At 39.1% G+C, this 9,585-nt stretch overlaps 1 pseudogene; it reads right to left on the bottom strand.

Annotated features, from left to right (window-relative positions):
* Nucleotides 1-485: 485 nt before the first annotated feature.
* Nucleotides 486-1,355, bottom strand: LOC109455478 (developmental pluripotency-associated protein 2; annotated as a pseudogene).
* Between the last annotated feature and the right edge of the window lie 8,230 nt (nt 1,356-9,585).

Below are 9,585 nucleotides of genomic sequence, written 5' to 3'. Positions count from 1 at the left end.
AAACCCATAGAATGTAAAACAAAGAGTGGACCCTAATGTAAACTATGGGCTTTCGGTGATAATGATGTGTCAATGTAGGTTCAATAAATGTACCCCTCTGGTGCAGGATGTTGACAGTAGGGAAAATGGGGGAGTGCAGGGAACAGAATTTGGGAACTCTAGATCCTGCTAATTTTTTTCTGAAAATCTAAAACTGCTTAAAAAAATCTATTAATTAAAAGAAAACCAACTTATATTCTATATGTTATAGCTAAATACCTGAAGGAGCAGTGGCAGTCACTTCTTGGCAGACCTCAAGTACAGAATCCAGACATTCCCATCTGTACTGAAGGCATCAGGCAACACTGAGGATGGCCAGGACAGAGCACAGCAATCATTGGGATACAAATCAATCTATCTGTGAGCTATCTATCCACCATTTATTCTTTATTAAGACATGGCCAATCCAAAAGGAATGATGTGGTTGTGTTCAAACCAGGTTGCTTCTACTTCTTCGTTGTAGTTAATTTTTCCATCATCCTCTTATTCCTCTTAACACAATCGGGGCAGAGCATATTATCTTCTAGGTCTGGGTATGGGAAAGTGCAGGCTGGTAACAGGAAGAGAGAGATCATCTTCTTAGGAGGGTCAGGCACCCATGCCTGACCTGCATAGAACTGCAGGCGAACCCAACCCTCTCTGTCTGCCAAGAGAGGTCTGCCATGGACCACACACCACCTGACACCAGAGGTTTGCAGCAGAAAGTTCTCAGCAGAAGAAGGAATGGGACATAAATTCATAGCCTTAGGTTGAACGGCTCTTGCAGCAAGTCTTGCCCATGCTGCCAACATGGCTTCCTGAGCTGAAGTTATCACCTCAACGCTATTGGTCATTTGCTCTCTCTCACTCATCTTACAACTTTTCTTACTCCTTGCTTTCTTGGTCACCATCTTGCATTTCTTTGAACTTGATTCCTGTAGTGTTTCAGGAATATTTTGTTTTTCTTCCGAGTATGCATGTTCCTTGAGCCTCAGATAAACATCTATTTTCTTGCCATCAGTACTCAAATTAAATTGTTGACACCAGTTCTGCAAAGTATCCCAACGCACTTTATTAATTGAAGGCAAAATGGTCGGCAAGGGGAGCATTGGTTTTGGACAAGCTTTGAACTGTTCACTTGTTTGAGGACGATAACCTTCATCATCTGTCCTAGGAATCTTCCGGTTGTCTTCTGAGATTGAAGAAATGCTTGGTTCCATTTGATGTTCTTCATTAGGTTCCTCACTAACTGGAACCAATGTGAGAATCACACTTTCATCCTCTAATTCAACCTTAAAGTAATCCTTTTCGCTGCTATTAAAATTTGAATTTGCCATTCCCAGGAACACTCAGAGAGAACAGCACAGCCAGCACAGTTCAGTGGTATGATATTTTAACTTTCTTAGTTTATTAAGAACTTAATTTCTTCTCAGCTCCCTTTCTGTTAATGGTAGAAATTAAGTAGAATTCAAATGTCAGTTATTACATGCGTGTTCTCTTTGAGAGGTGTTCTATGCATTTTCCACACAAAGATACAACACAATGCACATTTTCCTATGCCTTTTATTTTCTTTTTTTTTTTAAATCCCAGACTGGCTTTTTTTTTACCCTCTTTAACAAATGTCACCTGTTACCTTAATCTTGCAATAACCACTTGGAGCAGTGAGTTCTTTTCCTTTCCTTTGTTTTTAAATTTTATTTTACTTTATTTTCGTTTGTCTTTTCTTCAGGTGGAAAAGTAGGCAGTCACATCCTGAGTGTCCTGGGGACCCACAATGGACAAGTTTGCTCACCCCTGTGTCTTGTGAACTAAAAAGGGTGAACACCAAGGCCCTGGGCCAGTCTGCAGAACCCTCTCCTCTAAGACCTGCTGGTGGAGGCAAAAGGTGAGAAATGAGAGAGTTCTCCTTCTCATAAGGAAGTCCCAATCTTTCCTCCTCTATGCCCCAGATTCTTTTCTTTCTTTTATCTCTATCTCGGTTTAACAATGCTTTGCATATAATTGGCACTATATAAATGCTTGCTTGTTGAATGAATAAATGAAAATATCAATGGGTGAATAGGGAAATACAGAGTTAGGCTTGTTAAAGTAATATTAAAGATTTTCATCCATGTGAATGGCTTACCATGAATGACCAATGGCAGTGTAGCACAAACACTATTGGGGTACCATGGACTCATATACTGTTAGAGCTGGGAGGGACTCTTGAGCTTTTCATGTCCCAAGGTCCCAAAGTGATGAATGTGATTAGAATTCATTTGGAAGTTGTATTTATTTAGCCTGCATAGTTTTGTTACTGCTGATGTTTTTTACTTTTAAATCAGTTACCAACATATAAATATTGGGAGATTTCATAAAAAGTATTTGGGGGCATTTTTTTTAACTGGAAAATCTGGCACCCTGTAAGTTGTTAGTCTATAAATAGCCTAATTAATTAGGTAAGCTGTGGATGATCTAAAATTGAGCACCACGACCAGTGGGAAGCAGCATGACCAGGAATTCTTTAATGATTTGTTTTCTTCTTATCAGTCCTATCCAAGGCTCTTATTTACTGAAAAAGCATGTCTTAGAGATGGCTCACTCCATCGTTAGAGGAGTGAGCCTCATTCCATCGTTCCCTCCATGGGCCACACTCTCAGCCTTTAACCAGCCTTTAGCCATAGTTTTTGCTTCCTAACAGCACCCAGATTTTGTTTACAAGAATGCCATGCCCACTGGAACCCCCAGGTCTAAGAGTAGGCCTAAGTTTTCCATGGATAATCCCACTGCCCCTTGTCAATGACTAGTTAGGAGTGAGACATGAGGGGAAGTCTATTAGAAGGCTTCTGGGAAAACTTCCCTTATTCATAAGAGAGAGCTATAAGAGAGGTCATCCGTATTTCTCTTGACATTTCCTTTTGAGAATGTGGATGCTAGAATTGCTGCTGCTCTCTTATTATGAGCCCAAGAATGAAGTCAATGCCAAGGGCTTCAGGAGAGAAAGAGAGAAATAATTCCGGTCTTTGGTAGCACATTGAGCTCTTGAATTGACCAATCCTGAAGCATTCCCTACCTTAGTTGAGACTTTTAGTAATGCAAGATAGTGCATTTTCTTATTTTTAAACCAAATTGATTTAGACTCCCTGACATTTGCAGCTTAAAACATCCACATGATACATCTCCAAAACATGGAAGCTATCTTGTACTTAACCATTTATCCCTTTCCTCATAGCCCTAAGATATTGTAGTATATTTTGTTTGATGGTTCAAGATCAACTTTTCATGAAGTGCCTAACATGGGGGTGATGTGACCTGAAAAATAAATTTCAGGAATCAACTACTGTTCAGTTATCTTTTCTAACTCCAATCAAATGGTACATAAAATTATACTAGTCAGCATAGGATAGGACAGGATAGGTTAGGATAGGATGCACTAACACCCCTGAAATCTCAGTGACTCAGCACACATTTTAAAAAGTTTGCTTCTCACCATCACAGAATTTGATTTAGGTGAGTGAAAGTGCTCCATCTGGTGACTCAACAATCAGACTTCTTCTATCTAGAAATGCTGCCCTGTCAATTTGGGGCTTCCAAGGTCACCATGACAAAGAAGAGACTACGTGGAGACAAGAGTGATAGGACACTAGCTCTTAAATATCTCCATCCAGAAGTGACACATCACTTACATTCGCATTTCATTGGCAATAACTAGACACATCTCTTGCTTAATGGCAAAGGAGCTAGGACGAATAGTCTCCCCACATGACAGAAAAAGAAAGGAAAACCAGATATGGATAAACCCTTTCAGTCTCTATAACAATGTCATATACGCATATATATTAGTTTTATATAAAAAAGTGACTATTTCATGAAGAGGAACCTGAGAAAGCACTAGTTTTAAAAAATACTACATAGAATTCTTTGTAATAAGATCAATGAAACATTGCTATTCTATTCCATGTATAATTCAAGGAAACAACTCTGCTATACAGAGCCTTCTTAGTAATCTACTGGCAAAGTGGTCTTCTCTGCTCTGAGTAGTAAAAATTATTTTAAAAATTACCTTTAATTACTTCCACTTTCTAAAAACTAAATATGGGAGTTCAGCATTACTGTTGTTTCACACTAAAGTAGCATTCTTTTAAAAAGGGACTGTAAAAGAAAAGAAAGAGGATGTATTCTCCAAAAATATCAATGTCATGATAGACGAAGAAAGGCTGATGAAGAACTGTTCCAGATTAAAGGAGATTAAAGAGACATGACAACTAATACAACATGTGATCCTCATCTGGAACTATACTAGAGGAAACAAATGATATAACATTACCGGGTCAATTGATAAAATTGAGAAACAGACAAGAGATGAGGTAAAAGTATCTATGTAACATATGCTAAAGTGATAACTGTACTATGGAAATATAAGAGGATATTCTTATTCTTAGGAAATAAACACCGAAGAATTTAGGGGTAAAGGATCATGAGGCTATGCAGCTTACTAAAAACATTACGTACCACATTCACGAATCAGAAGATTCAGTATTTTTAAATGTCAATTCCTGCCAAATTGATCTGTAGATTCAATGCAATCCAATAAAAATCCCAGCAAGCTCTTCCGTAGAAAATGCCAAGATGATTCTAAAATTCATCTGGAAATGCATAGGAGATAGAATGCCCAAAACAACTTTGAAAAAGAACAACAAAGTTGGAGGACTTCCACTAGCTGACTTCAGTACTTATTAAAAAGCCACAATAATGTGGTACTGGTATAGGGATATAGACATATAGATCATTGGGGCAGAATAGAGACTTCAGAAATAGACCCACATATATACATATATACAGTCAATTGATTTTCACCAAATAAGGCTGAGACAATTGGATATTCACATACAAAAAGATGAATTAAGACCCTACATTTCATACCATATACACACAAAAAGACAACTTAGAATGGATAATGAACCTAAATGTAAAATAGAAACTATAAAACTTGTAGAAGAAAACATAGGAGAAAATCTTTCTGGTTAGTCTAAATAAGATAAAAAATGCTCTTAGATATGATACCAAAAGCATGATCCATAAAAGAAAAAATTGATTAATAGGACTTCATAAAAATTAAGAACTGCTCTTCAAAAGACACTGTTAAGAGAAATAAAAGGCGAGCCACTTTGGGGAAAATATTTGCAAATCACATTATCTGATAAAAGTCATGTATCCAAAATATATAAAGGACTCTCAAAACTCAATAATAAAACAAGCCAATAAAAAATGGGTGAAAAGACATTTCACCAAAAGACACTTAATGTCAAATAAACACCTGAAAAGGTAATTAACATCTTACTTTTTAGGGAAATGCAAATGATTACCATGAGATACCTCCACACACCTATTAGAATAGCTAAATTCAAATAGACTGACCATAGCAAATATTGGCAAGGATGTAGAGCAAGTGAAACTGTCCTACACTGCTAGTGGGAGTGTAAAATGATAAAACCACTTTGAAAAATAGTTTGGCAGTTTCTTAAAAAGTTAAACATACACATACTATATGATCTAACCTTTCCACAACTAGATGGTTACCCACGAGAAATAAAAGCATGTGTCCATTCAAAGACTTGTACATGAATGTGCTTCACAGCTTTATTTCTAGTAAGTCCAAGCTGGAAAGAACCCCAATGTTCATCAAGGGATGAATAAGAAAACACTATGTGTATCTATACAATGTAATACTACTCAGCAATAAAAAGGAATGAACTAATGATACATGCAATAACACACATTTCAAACTAATTATGTAGATAAAAAAATACATGCTTTGTGATTCCATTATATAGAATTCTAGAAAATATAATCTGTAGAGGCAGGAAGCAGATTAGTGGTTGCCTGGGGACAGGATAGGGAGGGGAGGGGCAAGAGAAAACTTTTAAGGGTGATGGATGGGTTCATTATCCTGATTGGGGTGGTAGTTCCATGGCTATACAGCTATGCTTAAACTCATCTAGTTATACATTTGGAATTTGGACAGTTTATTGTATGTCAATTATACTGCAGTAAAACTATAAAAAAACAAAATCATGTTACTTACTAATGCACAACCAAAATCTAACATCTCTGACATTAGAACTCTCATCTCTTCTTTGTCTCTCTTCCCTCCTTCACTACTTATACAAGGAGTAATAACCAATCTTATTGGGTAGATTGAAGAAATGAACATGTGTGACTGCTCCCCTCTCATTTGAAGCAGCTTGTCTTCAGTACTTGCGATCTAATTACACTTGTATAAACTTCCTAGAATGAGAATTATCCTTGAAGTGGAGGGGATTTAAGTTCAATTCTGGGAGGAGATTTAAAGAACCCAATTGTAGTTATTGATCAAGCTACATTTTTCAATTCAGCCTCATCACCAAAAAAGCTGATATATATATAGATATAGATATAGATATAGATATAGATATAGATATAGATATATAGATATATATATATAGAGAGAGAGATATATATATAATAAAAATAATAAAATACTTAGAAATAATTTAAAAAATAAGGGAAACACTTGTACACTAAAAATGACATAACTATATATATATATTTAACTTTTAACTTTTATTAATTTTTTAAGTGTGTTTTTCCGGGACCCATCAGTTCCAAGTCAAGTAGTTGTTTCAATCTAGTTGTGGAGGGCGCAGCTCACACTGGCCCATGTGGGGATCAAACCGGCAACCCTGGTGTTATGAGCATCACGCTCTAACCAACTGAGCTAACTGGCAGCCCCAAGAAGCTGATATTTTGATCTCTGTATCTCTCAGATTGTTCGTAAGTGAGAACTTTAACTTCTTAAACACCACCTTCTCCTCCCTCATAGACCATTGGGAAAATAGTGGCACAAAGATGAGAATCAGTGATTTGCCCATAAATATTTAACAGTCTGGGAGGAAAACTACCCCAAGATTTGTAATGTATGACCATTTGCACGGTGCAAATATTTCCACAATGAAGTGGCTGAAACTCAAGTTGCTGAATGCAGTGGTGGGAAGAGAGGCACATGGTTGGCTTTTGTCAGCTGATGCAAACGAGCTCCTGCTCAGCAATGAGAGAACTCAGTGCAGAACTTCGACCACAATCCTATGTGTGAGATGCCGCTGGGCAGCCGCAGTGAATAATAATAATAATACCCTATGATGAAGTAATGTTAAGCCATTTTCTCCAAGTAGAATACAGAATTTGGAACCACGTTCAAATCCCTGCTAGACTAGTTATTTAGTCATTCAACAAACTCGGCAACACCTAAGTGTGGTCCTATTCTAGATGCCATGATAGAGTGATAGAGAAAATAGACAAACTTCCTGCATTCATGAAGCTTATTATATTCCAGTGGTGAAGAAAGACTATAAATAAGGACAGTAGTGACAATGCTATAAAGAAGAATAAAGAATAATTCAGGGTAAGAGGAAAAAGTGTGATGGGTGAGTGAGGGTGAGGGGGCTATGGCAGAAGGCTGACCTAGAAGCCTATCAAGGCAGTAAAATTTGAGCATTCAAGAGTGATAGGAGGGAGTGTCCAGGGAGAAGAGTCTGGAAGAGGATTCTAGGCAGAGGGGACAGCAAGAGTAAAGACCCTCAAGTACAAGGCTAAAAAGGTTGGTAGGTTTGTTGATGGGAAGTTGTGGAAATCCACATCTATTCTCAGTGAATTAAGAGTCAAGTGCACAGTAAGAATGGAGCAGAGGAGGGGGGTCTGAAACAGTTGTATGAGAAAGTGGGAGAGTGAATAGACCAGGGGAAGGTAGGATCGTGGGGCAATGAAAGGTCAACTTGAGGTTTGTGATTGCAAATTTAAATGAGAATCATTTCTCTGGTTGTGTATGCTTCTCCAGACACAGTTCTACCAGATGCAGGCATGGAGAAAGTAGAGTCAAGTAGAGTAAAAACTTCTCCAGGATCCCAATAGGAAACAGATGGCACACTCAAATTGAAATCATTTTAGACTGGTTTAATAAAGGTACAGTTTCAAAGATGATGGGGGTGCTTCTGTGCCAATTCCAGGCCTTGAACCTTAAGAAGGTCTGTCAAATTCTACTTTTGCAGTTTTGGGAGCCATTGAGTCACCAGGCCCAGCTACTTTGCTGGACAGACCATGTGGGAAGACCTTATGGAGGAGCCACACAGAGAGGACCAGGCTAGGGGACTACTTGGGGAGAGAGAGAAGTGTCACTTTCCCCACACTCCAGTGGAGCCCAGCCTTCTTGCTGTCCCCACCCAGGTACCAGACACGAGAGTGAAGACATCTTGGACAGTCCAGCCCAGTCATCATGAGACTACAGTTTTATGAGAGACCACTCAAGAGACCAGCAGAAGAACCGTTCAGCTGAGCTTTAGTCAGCTCACAGAATCATGGGAAATAATAAAATGGTGGTGGTTCTAAGTCAGTTAAGTTTTGTGTTAGGTAACTAAAATAGCCACCAGCCAGGCAGCAACCCCCAGAGAGCGAGCCTGGGAATAAACATTTCCACCTCACTCTTCTCCCTCCCTCTGACCTTGTAGGTGCTCCTCATAAGTTGAACATAGTCAGAGCAGAAGGCAGGGGAGCCTTTCACGCTGTCTGTAAAGGTCAGCCTGTAGGACACAGAGCAGGGGAGAGAAGACTGAAGATTGGATCTGGAGAGGCCAATAAAAGGATATTCTGCAGGGTCCACTCCCTTTTCCCCTCAGGATCGACTCTTGCTCTTTGCGCAGGTGAAAATTCATCTCCCTATCACGGGAGATATTCAAAGTCCTTCAGCTTCTGTATTATCACAGGAAAATGTCTATGCAGTCAATGTCTATGCAGTCATAACCTAAAATATTAGCCAACACTAGTGCTCTTCATATCAAATGGCTAGGCTAAGGGGGGAAAGGGAGAAAAAAAATAATTAACTCATAGAAAACATTACCATCCCTTCTTCGTGACTGATCATGAGGTCTAAGCAGGTGGTAATCACATCTGCTTTCTTTCACATTCCCTTCATATTTCTCTTACCCTCTGATAGCACCTCAGCTGGATGGGGTTCTTTACCTCGTAGGGTAACTCAAACCTTGATTCCTATGAGATTTGAGTCCTTAGTAGTCTTCTTTTATTCCACGCTACAGTTTCCCATTGACTAGAACAACTGGCCAAGTGAGTACTAGGAGACACCCAGTGAATTCTTTGGGCTCCAAATATAGATCTCTGCCTTCTTCGTGTGTCAGCAACCCAATGTCTCCCTGGTAATCAGGATCAATGGCCCCAGTCAGCATAGTAGTCTCATTCTCTGCATTGCTTCCTTGGGCACTAGGATCTCTAAATCCAGAGAGGCCAAGGTCACAGGGACAAAAACCAAAAATTCTTCAAGTGTATGTATGGTGTAATAGAAGGACCACAGTTCCAACTCTTGGTTCCCAGGCTCATGCATTCTGGCTAGGAAAAAGAAGACACCGTATATTGGTCACGGGTTAAAAGCATACCTCAATTTATAGATCAGCAGCCCACCCTCACAGGGTGCTGTCTTCCGGCTGATGTCGTGGCCAAGCTTTCAGCAGGCCATCCCACTGTGCTGTCACACCAACCACTTC

Source organism: Rhinolophus sinicus, linkage group LG09, assembly GCF_036562045.2.
Source record: "Rhinolophus sinicus isolate RSC01 linkage group LG09, ASM3656204v1, whole genome shotgun sequence".
NCBI lineage: Eukaryota > Metazoa > Chordata > Mammalia > Chiroptera > Rhinolophidae > Rhinolophus > Rhinolophus sinicus.
This window is presented reverse-complemented; position numbering and strand designations above follow the sequence as displayed.